Source organism: Falco cherrug, chromosome 3 (assembly GCF_023634085.1).
Source record: "Falco cherrug isolate bFalChe1 chromosome 3, bFalChe1.pri, whole genome shotgun sequence".
NCBI classification, from domain to species: Eukaryota; Metazoa; Chordata; class Aves; order Falconiformes; family Falconidae; genus Falco; species Falco cherrug.
In genome coordinates this window covers 17,656,657-17,669,796 of record NC_073699.1, presented here as the reverse complement: position 1 = coordinate 17,669,796, position 13,140 = coordinate 17,656,657, and the positions used below count along the sequence as shown (strand labels likewise).

Here is a 13,140-nt window from a genome sequence, read left to right as displayed (position 1 = left end):
GATGGATGAAACCTGTGGTCTAGCATCTTCCATACATTTGTGTATGAGTTATCTGACCACAAGAGCTCATTCATTGTGTGGCAACCATCTTTAGCCTATATGACTTGAGACCACTGTAGCGGTTGGCACTGCTTTATTCATTGCTGCAGCTATGTAATTTTTTGTCAACTGGAGCCCTTGGCCATGATTGCCATTAAATGAACAGAAACAGATTACTGTATGCAAGGAAAGAGGGCCTTCAGGATTTGAAGAGGTAGGAATATATATATATATATATATATGTAAATATATATTTGCACAGGAGAGGGGAGTTCAGCAGGATTTGTTTCCCAGTAACTCCCTGTCTTTATCGAGCCTGCAATGACCATTTTGGAAAGTCCCTAGAATGATATGAAGGAGACCTGCCATGCACAAACATGTGCCAACCAGTAGTGTCATCTAGAGTATGGTATAGTCAATGGTAGACTGTGGTTGAGCAAGAGCTTTGGTTGAGAAAAGGCCTACAGTACCCCTAGACATCTTGCCTAGCCGTGGGACTAAGCATTTGATCTGTTGTTGTCATTACCCATGTAATGATTCTCTTTTTACTTGCCCTCCCTACTTCATTTATTTGCTATATCCACATGTTGTTGGTCATCAGAGCCCATGACTGGACACTCTTTACGGTTCTTTCTGGACAGTTCAAAAAGCTGAATGGTATAAGAATCATAGAATCATAGAATTGTTTAGGTTGGATAAGACCTTTAAGATCATGGAGTCTAACCATTAACCCAACACTGCTAAGTTCACCCCTAAACAATGTCCCTAAGTGCCATGCCTACACATCTTTTTAAATACGTCCAGGGATGGTGACTCAACCACTTCCCTGCGCAGCCTGTTCCAATGCTTGAAAGCCCTTTTCCATTTTTCCTAATATCCAATGTAAACCTTCCCTGGTGCAACTGGAAGCCATTTCCTCTCATCCTATTGCTTGTTACTTGGGAAAAGAGTTTGACCTCTAGCTCGCTGCAACCTCCTTTCAGGTAGTTGCAGCGAGCAAAAAGGTCCCCCATGAGTCTCCTCCAGACTAAACAACCCCAGTTCCCTCAGTTGCTCCTCATAAGACCTGTTCTCTAGACTCTTCACCAGCTTTGTCTAGTTGGGCTTTGGCCCCTCTAACTTTCACCCTGCATAACCTAGTGACATCCTTGTAGTCCTCCAGAGTTGCCTGCCCCTTCTTCCAAAGGTCATAAACTCTCTTTCTTTCCCCCCAAGTTCCAGCCAAAGCTCTCTCTTCAGCCAGGCTGGTCTTCTTCCCTGCAGGCTTCTCTTTTGGTACATGGGGATAACCTGCTCTGCTCCTTTAAGATTTCCTTCTTGATAATGTCCAGTCTTCCTGGACTCCTTTGCCCTTCAGGGCTGCATCCCGAGGGATTCCGTCAAGCAGGCTCCTAAACAGGCCAAAGTTTGCCTTCTAGAAGTCCAAGGTGGCAGTCCTGCTATCCTCTCTCCTCACTTCTCTGAGAATAGAAAACTCTTATTTCATGATTGCTGTGCCCAAGATGCCTCCAGCCACCACATTACCTACAAGTCCTTCTCTGTTCACAAACAGCAGGTCCAGTGGGGCACCTTCCCCAGCTGGCTCCACCAGCAGCTGTGTCAGGAAGTTCCCTTCCACACACTCCAGGAATCTCCTGGACTGTTTCCCCTCTGCTGTGTTGTATTTCCAGCAGACATCTGCTAAGTTGATGTCCCCCATGAGAACAAGGGCTACCGATCATGAGACTTCTCCCAGCTGCTTATAGATTATTTCATCTGCTTCTTCATCCTGGCTGGGTGGTCTGTAACAGATTCCCACCATGACATCTACCTTGTTGGCCTTCTCCCAGATTCTTACCCATAAACAACCCTATTGTCACCATCATCAAGCTCTAGACAGTCAAAACACTCCCTAAACTCAGGGCTACCCCACCAGCTCTCCTTCCTCACCCACCCCTTCTGAAGAGTTTACAGTCATCCATTGCAGCACTCCAGTTGTGTGACTCATCCCACCATGTTTCCGTGATGGCAGGTATAACTTAGTTTTCCAGCTGCCCAACAGTTTCCAGCTCCTCCTGTTTGTTGCCCGTGCTGTGTGCATTGGTGTAGATGTAATTCAGCTGAGCTACTCATCCTGCCACCTTTTTGGAGGTGAAGCCCTAATTCCTATGTGACTGTTCTCAGGTGTTTCCATGGTTTCTAACACATCAATAAACCTTGTGCCTTTGCTGCTGCATGGCTCTCCATCCCCTGCCTCTACTGAGATGGCAAACCAAAGCACCGCAGTAGCACACCATTCCTCAAACACTGAAGTGCTGCCTCTAGGCTTGTCTTTAGCAAGCCTGGTTATATACCTTTCCCCCTTCAAATCTAGTTTAAAGCTCTTTCAATGAGCCCTGTTAACCCTTGTGCAAAGATCCTTTTTCCCTCTTTGAGACAGGCAGAACCCATCTGTTGCCAGCAGGCCCGGTGTCATGTAGGCCAACCCATGATCAAAACCCCCAAAATTCTTCTGGTGACACCAGGCTTGGAATCAGGAAACTGATAGTGTCAAGCAAATATCAGATCTGCGAGCTCTTCTTTTTTATTTCCTCATCATTCCCGGCAAATGGAAGTGTAGAGGAGAACACTACTTGTGCTTCAAATGGTTTTCATACTGCAACCTTACTGTAATTTGCAGTGATGAATTCCTATTTTTAGAAGTAAACATAGAGGCTAAAATCCTCATTTGAGGGGATGGTAGGAGCCAAAGAGCCACATTTGGCACCCAGTCAGATCTCAAAGCTTTTGCAGTCCAAGCAGATTTTGCAGCTGGGCAAGCCAAGTGCTCTGCAGAGGCTTAAATGGGAATGTGTGACGGAGAGAGACTGTAGAGAAAGAAGTTACTAGGCAGAAGGGAAAAGAAATAGATCATTAACATTCAGCTTGTCCATGCAGAAGAAAAGTAAGATAGGAGGTGAGGGGTTTGTATACTATTCACCACTGTCATGGTCTAAAAGGTCCCCGCCTATGCCCCAGGCCATATGAGGAAGCTCCCTCTATCTGCACTCAGTATCCTTGTTCCAAGCACAGTTCGCCCTCATCCTTTCCCTTGTTGCTGATGGGCACAATGCTGCAGAAACAGATGCAGGGGAAGTGTTTGTCACTCATTTGGTGACAGGGTTGAACATGGAAGAATCCCGTACTTTTGCACCAAAAGGGCTAAAGAACTACTCTCGACCTCTTCCTTCTCCTCTTTCAGCAAAAGCAGCAGCTGAGGAAGGTTGAGAAGGGCCATAAAGATGAAGAATTACTGAGAATTTGTGTATGTCTGTGCCTTGATGCACACCTGTTTCCTGGAGATGTGGCCATGAGCTTTGGATCTTTCCTGCTTTAGCACTGGTGCACTTTTTTTTGACCTCCCCTCTAAGGCTCCATTCATAAATCGCTTATGGAGTGTGAATAAGCCATGGGGATACTTTAATAGATGGTTCCTCAAATAAAGTTTTATTCCCCAATAATAATTAGATTATTAGTAAATCCCTAATGGCATTACTAAGGAGGTCATTATCATTATCCCTGGTTTATGTCTGCAGAAACTAAATCAGAGAAAGGGAAAGTCACCCACTAAGTGAGATTTGTGGATGCAAACTCCTGAGTCAAGGCAAATGCTTTATTCAGTAGGTCACCAGACTAATGGGTTCTTGAAATAAGTGGTTAATCAAGTAGTGTAAACAGAATGTAATATGATAGTGATATCTTCATGGAAAATGTTTAAAACCATCTGGAATAGTTGCTTGTGTCTGTGATTGGTTGTCAACTTTTAATAGCAATAACTGTTCACAGAGGCCGTCTTAATATACACATAGCAAATTGCTGTAGCGTTCATCTTTAGGAGTCTGCATGGTTTGTATACCACCAAAATTTGTGCCATCATCTCCTGAATTGATAAAAGGAAACCGGCATGCAGTTTATCACATTTTTTACTCAAAGAGGTCCTTTTTATTCAGCTTATTCCTGGTCATTTTGAAAATCAGGCTAGTACAGTTGATTGTTTTCTTTAACAGTCCATTACCGGCCATAGAAGAATCTGCTGCTGTTTCAATACATAGGAAAACAAAATGCAAAGTGGAGTTAAATCAAAATAGATGTCATGAAGGCCACTGCAAAGATTGTATTGTACAAGGCAGTATGCAATTAATTTGAAAGACTCACATGCCTTTTTCTGACAGCAGCTAGGGTGGATTTCCAATATATAAGGAACTCCCTTGAAATGAAAAACTATACCACACTCAGCTATATACAGGGGACATAAATACTCCTTAAGCTGGAGAGAGAAGTTTGGACAGTCAGTGCTTCATGTCAGCATCGTATGATGATGCTGACACTGCAGCTCCTCCAAGTTGGCTCAGGCTCTGGGAATTTACAGTGTTTAAAATTCAGTACAGTAAAATTAGTGTAAATTCAGTACATTACTGAGCAACTCCTCATTTCCTTGTGTAGTGAATGATGGGGAAAACAGATGGTTAATTATGTGATTTATGATATCTTAATGTCCTGAGCATTGCCAACCAAGAGGAAGAAAGAAATGTGTAAAACTGTCATCTGGGCTTATCCGCCCTGAGACTCAGAGTCTGAAACCTCTCTTAAACTAAGGCTGTATCTTTGAAGACTTAGAATACTTCTGCCTCCATTTGGCATACTGCTGGAATGGTGAAAGCACACACTCAGGAGGTGGGATTTGAAGGTTTGCATTCCCTCTCCACCTGGGGAACTCTGAGTCTGTGACTTGTGCACTCCATGCAAAAGCTTTGAACATCAAGGTGTAATAGAGTCTAAGAGAGCAGTGGGGTGAGCAAAGGTGCCCTCTCCTCATCACCAAGTCGCAGAGTAGCCCGGGATTCATTGCTGCAATGGAAAGACAAGTGCAGAGATGGCAACTTCAGTAGCAGCCTGTGCCAAAGCTCCTGCCTAGTTCCTGGAGCTCTGCTTGCTGCTCCTAGATTTTTTCCCTGGTTTCTGTTTTTATTTTTTCAATCCAGGCTCTCTAATGAGGAATGTGTAAAGAGTTGTGGGAGTAGTGTAGATTCCTCAGACTGTCCCTTGCCAGCTGAATATGCAGAAAAGCTCACACACCATCCGTGTTGCTCAGGGGAGCTGGTTAAGGTAGGATTGTGTGCATGAAATGGGCATAGTTAATGCCTGTGGAGTAGTTTAAAACATCTAAGGACAACTCAGACTCAAAGCCTCCTGCTCCAAAGTGCTGCAGAAACCTGTAAGATCCTCTAGGGGAATTTTTACCCACCTTGGTCCAAAGTCTGCCTGTAAATTGATCCCTGCTGTTGGGGTTTTGCAATAGCTGACCACCCCCTGCAACACTGAACAAAGAAGTGCAAGGCAAATACCAGCACTCCAAGAGTTTGATGTGCTGATAAGGAAGCCACACATCCCCGTAATTACTTAAAATTCCATGCCTGGCAACGAAGTGCAGGGGGTTAATTAGGCTCATAAGCTGGGGGAGCAGGGAGACCTTTGGGAAAATCTTGTAGACAAGCAGCAAAGCATATGACCTCATTTGCATTTTCCTATTAAGTTTTCTGCAGAAATCTCAAAAGCATCCTCCGATCATCACCTGAAACTTTGTTTAGGCTTCATGTTTGCAAACACAAAGCATCTCCATCAGATTCTGAAGCTGTTGCACATGCTTTAAATCATCAAACTGACATGATTATGACAAGCAAATAGATCCCCTCCCCCGCCGCCTTTTGTTAGTCAGGACTAACGACTGTCCTGACTCCTGTAGAAAACAATCTCCCATTCCTCCTCTAGAGCCTTATGGTGCTGCTGGTTGGAGCTGAAATGGTTGAGACTGGCACTGCCGGACACCAGACTGTTCTTGTGTGAGGCTTTCTAGTCTCCAAAAAGGCTGTGATAGGAGCCTGACATGTGTCTCTGCAGTCTGCACCCCCTTTGGCTACAGTGGGCTTTTGCACAAGTGTTTGGTGATTCCCCCATTCATAACTCGGTGTATTGCTCTCCTTCCCCACCAGTCTTCTTCCCAAGTCACAGCTATGGCGCCAGTATACTGCATTTCAGTCCTCCAGCCTTTTTTGATCAGGTAGGGGAGATTTCTCCAGACTACACCAAGACTGAAGGACAGATAGTCTGTGCCTATCAGCCTGCACAAAGCTTTGCTGGAGAAGGAAAGGGAAGAGATAAGAAGGGGCCATAACCTGAAAGCCAGCACCAATCCATCTCCTGACCTCCCTCAGTCCTTCCTCCAGCTGATGCAAATGCACTGCTGCTCGTGGGGGTCTTTCCACTGGCTGTAACAATGACTGGTTTCACATCATCATTAGCTCTGGGGGACTGCAGGAGAGAGGGAAGGGGGATTACTCATTGCTGTGTGCAGCTGCAGCATGTCGCAAAAGAAGCATAAGGGGAGGCTCATTTGAATGCCCCAATGCCACCTGCCCCAGACATATGGTCAGCTACTGCACACTGAAGAAATTCTTGCTTTCAAAGGGAGCAGATCCCTAGTGTCAAGACAGGAGCAAGTAATAACCTTTACATCCGTCCAGGCAGAAATCATGCTTGGAATAACTCATTCTGAGGGTTACAATGAGTTTCATTATTACCATGGTACCTTTTTCTTGTGACAACAACATCAAGAAATTCACCTTCTGCCTTTTGGGCACTTGCTGTGATCCTAAGTAGCAACCTTCACCATGGATTGCATACAGCCCCCATGGAGCAGAAACGTCATGCTCACCGCACGCTGCTGTATTTCCATTATATGTGTGTAAGTGAAATCAAACCTGGGGGATTTCTTCCTAGCACTCCAGACACGCAACCGCATCGCAGAATACAAATGTGAGAGCTGGGCTGACGCACGCGCGAGGAGTTCAGCTCTCAGCCCCAGGGACTAGCAACAGGCAGGCAAACCTTGAAGGGCACGATAGCTCATTAAAGCAGTGCTTTAAATAGTAGCAGTGGTGGGGGTGCTGGTGATGTGTGTCCATGTAGTGTGTATTTGTATGTGTGTGTGGTTTGACAACAGGCGTGAAACAGCGCTTGCTACTTTGCTCCTCAGGCAGCAGCCCTGTGGAAAGCATCAGGGAAGGCATAGGAAAGAGGTTATTCATTTTTTTCTTGTCCTTGGAGATGTTGGACTGATTAAAAACCTATTTTTGCTAGGAAAGCAACAAGGAAAAAAAAACAACCCCAAAACCAGCCACATGTGGCAGGGATAAAAGCATGCTTGACTCTTCCGATAAGTACAATAGCATTTAATATGTTTGCTGCTTGGCCCAACATTGTATCAGAGACATCACCAGTGTTGTGCTTCACAGCATGCCCTAGCATTCCTTCAAACAAGCATTGGATACAGCAGAAAGTCCAAGAAAAGGCTTACTCCCTTGGAGGATCAAGAAGAAAGCAACAGTAAAGAAAGGTACAGTAGCTATTAATATTAATATTAAAGGGAACGGGGGGAAAAAGGACATAGAAGCAGTGAAAAGATGACTGCTTATGGCTTTGATGTGTTCATTTCCACAGGACCAATAGCAGCATGGAGAATACAGAAAGCAGATAAAGAGGAAAATTAGGAGGTGGAGGTGAGCAGAAGGCAGCTCAGAAAATTGCACAAGCTGTGGGGAGTTTTTTCGTCTAGAGACTTGCACGCAACAAAGGGAGTGACTGCCATCTGCATCTGCTCCAAAAAAAAAAGGAAGGGAGAAAAGGGACAGAGCTGAGACCAAAAAAGAAATCCACCTGCGTGCCTCTCCTTTTGGCTGTGGAATGGCTGATCCATGCTGAATGCCTGCTGTGGGAGGGGAGAGAAAGCTAATGGAGGTATTGCTGTGTCTAAGGAGGCACAACATCAGGGAGCGTGTGAATCCTCATGCATGGCTCTGTCCTACTGACACAGTGGGAAGAGGAGGGAGGGAACTATTTTAGTCCTGTTGAGGCTGCTAAAGAGTAAAAATGGAAGTAATTAAAGGCCTATTCCAGTCTCACTTAAATCTCTGAGTCTTCAGGCCAAGAGTTATTTTTGTTACATTGCTTTAATGGTGTTGCATTGATGTTTAGACTGGGTTGTATTTTATTATTTTTTTTTAACCTACATTTAGGAAATGAGCCAGCACTTTCTGTGGCAATGCATTCACTTTGATGAAATTTTTTTGCCTGCAGAAGGTTGTTTAGGTCCCAGCAGAAATTTTGCTAAATCCCAAGCAGCCCCAGCACAGCAAGTGTTTGGGCAGCTGGGTTGCTGCCTCATGCTGTGGAAAGGGCAGGCTTGAGTCCCAGCATTAGCTGGTCCAAAGCCAGACTGGAAATAAAACCCACTCCTGTACCTTAGGTAAAGTGATTGCTTGGTAAATAATGACCGTAAAGCCTTATTGTCCCCTATATTTTCACTGAAAAAAACCCCAACAAACATAACTTCAGTGGTTAAGAACAAGAACAAAATCCAGAGCAAGAGCAGGAAATGTTTGCTGTAACAGCACCACTGTTTGCTGCCCATCTCTTCCTTGGTGAAGGCTGCTGTGGCTGTAAGCAGTGACAGGAACTGCCTTCTCTTGCTGCCACGTTCATCCCCAATGAAACTCATCTCATCTCACCATCACTTCTAATCTTTCTGCTCTCAGATCCCCCTGTGCAGTTTATGTGGTGTCATGGGAGGTCTGATCGCAAGTCCCCTGAGCTTCTGAATGTGTCTGCATCTCCTTGGTTGGCACCTGTCCAGTGTGTGGGACTTAGCCCACATCTGCATCCTCACATGGCCTCCTGACAGTGCAGGGTGTCATCAGGAAGAGATTGGGCTCTTCTCCAGCACAGATATCTATCCTGTGCAGGCTGCCTGGATCTCAACACAGATCCTGCAGAGGAGTCAATATAAAGAGCAAAGAACCTGATTCCTGGTTTTCCAGAAAAAGCAGAATCAAAGGTCCCTTGCCTCCCTTGCAAGTGGGGGTGAGCATCACGTCCCTGCAGAAACTGGCAGCCTACCAAAAACTTCTCAATCCCTCACTCTGGAATAGCCGTTGAGGATCATTCCCCTGCAGACCAGTTACCCCAAGGAGGGAAAAGATGCATTTAACCAGTCCTACTGCTCCTGTTCTTGCAAGGGACACTGAAAATGCCCGTGGCAGCTGTGTCTTGGTAAGGGTACCATATGGTCATTTAGCAATGGGGAAAAAGCATCTCTCTGTCTTCCCAGAAACAAGCAATAAAGATTGGAAAAGACTGAGCCATTGGAGCAGTGGCTCAGATCAACAGAGAAAGAAATGTTTGGACACAGTGAGGCATGAGAGGGAGGATAATTTTCTGGTGTGTAGGGGAGGAAATCCGGTTAGGTACTTTGAACCCCAACTTACACATTTTCATCTGTAAGTGGTATTAACTGGTTATATTCATGTGCAGTGACTGAGTGCTACAGATGTATTTTAGACCTTAGATCATCATCATTATTCCACCCTCAATTTTCTTACAGTTTCTGTCTCAATTCCTGAAAGCTGTTTTTCCAACTGGATGTGGAAAACTGTTGAACTCCTCTGGCTCTGAGCAGAGCAAGAGAATTACAGACAATGTGTCTTATGGGCAATTCACCTCTTGATTCATCCTGATGGGAGGGTGGATTATGTTACATCTCAACATCCCTTCTGAGCCTATTTTCTACAGTTTATACGGTTCCTGTAACCCCTCCAGGGATACCAATCACTATCACGTAAACTCATCAGAGTTAGTTTCTTGCTATTGCCACTCTGCGTGTCTCATGCTTCCATAGGCATGTCAGAAATAAATGGCCTTGCTCTTTTGCTACAGCTGTAGTCTACAAACCCCATTCTAATTCATCTTCATAAGCACCTGGCTTGCAAACAATACCACCAAATTCCCATGGCTGGCCATGTTCAGGTTCTCTTTTCTGCCTGTGCATTGTTCAAGAGCACAGATGTGGCACGGCGTGGCAAGCATGTGCGGAGGTGGGAGCATTGCTGGGCCATGGATGCCCCCAGGCTCCCAGTGGCAGCAGAAAGGCAAGTGGGGCTGCTTGCCATCTCTCAGCAGTTGCTCATTCCAGTGGATTAAGGCTGATTATTCCCTGTTTTGGCTTGTGGAGTTACTTGTCTGTCCTCCCAAGCATGGGTATTTACAACAAGCCAAGTATGAGTTTGAAGAAAGAGGACAGCAGGGGCACTTCTCCTAGTGCAGGGAACTGCCTGAGTCAGTTTATTACTAATCAGCAGTTAGTGTCAGTTACCCACTGATGAGGGCACGTGAAGTACCCCCTGTGGACTTGCTGCTTGCAACAGCTTGCCCTTTCCATAGGATGAGACTCAGCAAGATGTTTGACCTAAGGCAGGTGAGTAATCATGTGTGTCTGTAGGCTGGGATGAATGATGAAAGCACGTGCTGGAATGGTTTTCTGAATCAGAGCTATGGCTACATTTGAGACCCTCTTTAAAATTCACCTCTGTCTGTGTTCAGCTGCACGGCTGATACAAAGTGGTCTGTTTTTCAGTACATTCATTAAAACCAATGCTTCTGTCCTGCCACTAGAAAAGTAAGACACAATACACACTCATCTCTTCTTTTTTTTTTTTTTTTTTTTTAAAGCCACTTTAGATCCCTGAATGTGCAAACACCAGCACCTCGTTGCCATCAAAACCCGATTAACATAACTGATGAGTGACGGGAAATCAAAATAAAGTCAGATCTAACAGCCCCAGCGTCAGGAATGTAAATTATACAGTTGAATATTTTTCTGTAAGATGACTCGGTTTGTTCTCTTTCCATTGTAATCAAAAGTGAATTACGATCTTGAAAGGTTCTATCTCTCCCAGATAACTGAAAAAGCTAATTAAAAACAAAAGGCACAGATGTAATCATTGCTTAATGCTGTAAGCATAACATGACCTAATGCTATTATGAGTTCTGAACAAATTTCAATTAGAACTCCAGCTGGTAAACAGATAAATGTGATAAGAGCATTTCAGTATTACATAATCACTTGTTAGTAAAAGTAATTTTTATTGCAGCCATTCATAAGTATCGAAAATGGTTTTAAGATTTAGGTATGTTTTTCAGTACAATTAGATGACAATAAGCATTTAAATTGCTTACATTTGAGAAGATCGTAGAATCACAGAATCATTTAAGTTAGAAAAGACTTTTGAGATCATCAAACCCAACCATTAACCCAGGACTGCCAAGTCCATCACTAAACCGTGTCCCTAAGCACTGCATCTACGTGTTTTTTTAAATACCTCCAGGGATGGTGACTCTACTACCTCCCTGAGCAGCCTGTTCCAGTGCTTCAACATCCTTTCAGAGAAAAAAGTTTTTTCCTAATATCCAATCTAAACCTCCCCTGGCACAACTTGAGGCCGTTTCCTCTTGTCCTGTCGCTTGTTATCTGGGAGAAGAGACCGACCCCCACCAGCCTACAGGCCCCTGTCAGGGAGCTGTAGAAAGCGATAAGGTCCCCCCTGAGTCTCCTCCAGGCTAAGCAGTTCCAGTTCCCTCAACTCCTCATCAGACTCCAGTACCTCGACTTCCCTCTTGCAGTGAGGGACCCAAAACTGAACCCAGCAATCAAGGTGCAGCCTCACCAGTGCCAAGACTGCTCACTGCCCTGGTCCTGCTGACCACCCTGTTTCAGATACAAGCCAGGATGCTACTGGCCTTCTTGCCCACCTGGGCACACAGCTGGCTCATGTTCAGCCAGCTGCTGACCAACACCTTCAGGTACTTTTCCCCCAGGCAGGTTCCCAGCCACTCTGCCCCCAGCCTGTAGCGCTGTGTGGGGTTGTTGTGACCCAAGTGCAGGACCTGGCAGTTCTGCTTGTTGAACCTCACACAATTGGCCTTGGCCCATCAGTCCAGCTTGTCCAGATCCCTCTGTGGAGCCTTCCTGTCCTCCAGCAGACCAACACTCGCCAGCAACTTGTTGTTGTCTGCAAACTTCCTGAGGGTGTGCTCAATCCCCTCGCCCAGGTCATTGATAAAGATATTAAACAGGACTAGCCCCCCCTGGGGAACACCACTTGTGATCGGTCACCCACCTGATGTAACTCCATTCACCATCACCCTTTGGACTCAGACATTCAGCCAAAGATCCTCCTCAGGGGTGTGTTTTATTTTTTTAAGTTAACAAATTTATTTTGTTTTACATTCACCATCACTTTGTAGCTTGCTAGTGATTCACACCATTACCAGATTAAAAAATTAATTCAAACATGTACTTCATACTCTGCACTGGGAGGAATCACTTCTAGGTTACACTGGTCTTTTGTTACTCAAAGTACTTTGTTATTTCTTGCCTCATTGAGCTTTAGGGAATGTGGAAAGTCATGGCCCATGACGGAGACTCAAGGGTATTTCAGAACATGTAGAAAAGCTGGGGGTACAAAACCACAAGCTCTTTGCAACAGGGTATGTATCGGTGTGGTTCTGAGAAGACGATAACCACGAGTCTGACGGGGTCCTTGTGGTAAGTAAGGGTGGTCCATAGCCAGGATGCTAGCTTGGCTTTGGAAAGCCAGGACCAGTTCTCTGCTCTGCCAAATTCACAGTGAGAAGTGAATAAAAACCTCCACTTATTTATGCCTCAGTTTCCCTGGGGAAAAAAAAGTACCAGGATAGTGACTTGAGGTGTCTCTCCTGGCAATCAGGAGTGCAGAGGGAAACCACAGCCAAACTCCTGCCTTTTTCTTGAGAATAAAAGGTGGAAAGCAGTGGCTCTGCAAGGATGCTCTCTCCTGCCAGGCCGGCATCACACTTCTCTGCTGCAACCAGTGCTCAGACCCAGCATTTCATTTTAAGACAGGTGTGGAGTAGCTGCCTGCTAGGATGGTGACAATTTATACACCTAATCAGCATACAATTCCTCTCTCTCTTGATTTAAAACACAGATAAAATTAATTCCATCACTGGAGGAGCATACTGGCCTGAGAACATTGAGGGAGGAAATCCCCTCTAAAATTAAGACAGTGAGGGAAGGTGCAATGCAAGGTTCTCCACGTTGTGCCATTAACCAGCCTTAACCTTCTCCTCACGGGACCACCTCTAACAGGGGGAGGACTCAGCATCCGCTGCTTGGCCTCTGTGCTGAGAGGACCAATCTGCCACTCTGATGAA

General features: G+C 45.2%; 1 long non-coding RNA gene across 4 annotated transcripts in view; it reads left to right on the top strand.

Moving 5' to 3' along the window:
* LOC129735579 (uncharacterized) overlaps nucleotides 1–12,902 on the top strand; it is a 33,933-nt gene extending 21,031 nt beyond the window's left edge. For all 4 annotated transcript variants that reach the window (XR_008731339.1, XR_008731337.1, XR_008731338.1 and 1 more), the window contains 2 exons: nucleotides 7,350–7,450; nucleotides 7,555–12,902. This is a non-coding gene — a long non-coding RNA (uncharacterized LOC129735579). The remainder of the gene's footprint in view (nucleotides 1–7,349; nucleotides 7,451–7,554) is intronic.
* Nucleotides 12,903–13,140: the final 238 nt, after the last annotated feature.